Genomic DNA, 1,393 nt, shown 5'->3' on the forward strand with positions numbered 1-1,393 from the left:
GGAATTTAGCGCTGTGAACTTGTATTAGCAGCACCTCTTTTCTAACTACATGCTACTTTTGTCTGACATGGATGATTAGCAGTACTACCCCTGAAAGGGTTCGTGGATGACACATAGCACAGAAGAGAATGAATTAAAAGCTGAAACTGATGAGGAAGATTTAATATCAGAAGAAAAGGAGTGTGAGTGAAGCGGAAGTTAGATTGAAAAATAAATTTCATTGGTCAGGCTTTGACTGATGCAAGCCAAATTCATCCATGACCTGTTTTGCTCAATTTCCCCTGTTGGCATGATGGAACAAAAAATGCAAGTTAAAGTAGTGGTTAAACTAGTTCAATAAGGTATTGGTTAAGCTTGCCCTGTGTTGTAATAGTTATTGAAAATCTTTCTATCCATTTTAGAGGAGATCTACAGGAAGCCTATCTGCAATGTCTTACTTAGGCCTATATTTCTCATTGCAACAAATTCCTTATATGAATATAATATTTGTCTTTGGAAATATCCTGCAATAGTTGTGTAATTTATGGATGCTTTATTTTTCTGGACATTTGTGATTCAACCGTTAGCTCTGCAGTGAAGATAAAAGCATGCCTCCTACTTTGTTGATTCTTATTGTTTTTAATTTTTGTATTTTCTTTTGAAGCATGGGCAATGCAAATGGTATGACATGCACGAAGTTAAAATGCCTTTGATCAGTGATCAGCTTCGACCACATGTCTGTTGTGTGTGCCTATCTATTTGTCTTATGGTTTGCCTATGTTTCATTCTGTGTTAGGTCGAGTTTTCAACTCTTTTGCTGTAATGCCCCCATGAAGCTGTTGTATTAGATTAACAATGTGCATCCCAAAAGCATAACAGTGGTGTCTGAAACTATAGGAAGATGCATCCCATGGTTGTTGCCAGAAAGCCCAGGATGGGAGTTCTATTGAGTTTCTTTTTCTTGAGCTTGTTGTTTATTGCTCATGGTGCGTCAAAGTTTCACCCTGTAATGTGCAGCACATCTATGTTTGAAATCTGTTCTGGAATGAATTATTTTGAGTGCACTAGTAGAAAAAGGATCAAATGTGAAGCACATTAGTGCCGGTTTGTAAAAAAACCGGCACTAATGTGATCAATAGTGCCGGTTCGTGGCTGCGATCAATAGTACCGGTTCGTGTTGAGCCTTTAGTACCGGTTCGTGCCACGAACCGGTACTAAAGGGGTAGTGGCAGGCTGGCGTCAGGCCGGGTCCCCACGAGCCCCTTTAGTACCGGTTTGTGTTACCAACCGGTACTAAAGGTCTAACCTATAGTACCGGTTCGTGCCACGAACCGGTACTAAAGGGGACAAGCCTTTAGTACCGGTTCGTGCCACGAACCGGTACTAAAGGGGCCAATTTTCAAACTCTACCCCC

The 1,393-nt window shown here is 40.8% G+C and overlaps 1 long non-coding RNA gene across 1 annotated transcript in view; it reads left to right on the forward strand.

Moving 5' to 3' along the window:
• The window catches only part of LOC123159437 (uncharacterized), a 2,492-nt gene extending 2,087 nt beyond the window's left edge, over nt 1-405 (forward strand). Inside the window, exon 2 of the long non-coding RNA XR_006479695.1 lies at nt 83-405. This is a non-coding gene — a long non-coding RNA (uncharacterized lncRNA). The remainder of the gene's footprint in view (nt 1-82) is intronic.
• The last annotated feature ends 988 nt before the right edge of the window (nt 406-1,393 follow it).

The sequence above is a fragment of the Triticum aestivum genome, chromosome 7B (genome assembly GCF_018294505.1).
Source record: "Triticum aestivum cultivar Chinese Spring chromosome 7B, IWGSC CS RefSeq v2.1, whole genome shotgun sequence".
In the NCBI taxonomy this organism is placed as follows: domain Eukaryota; kingdom Viridiplantae; phylum Streptophyta; class Magnoliopsida; order Poales; family Poaceae; genus Triticum; species Triticum aestivum.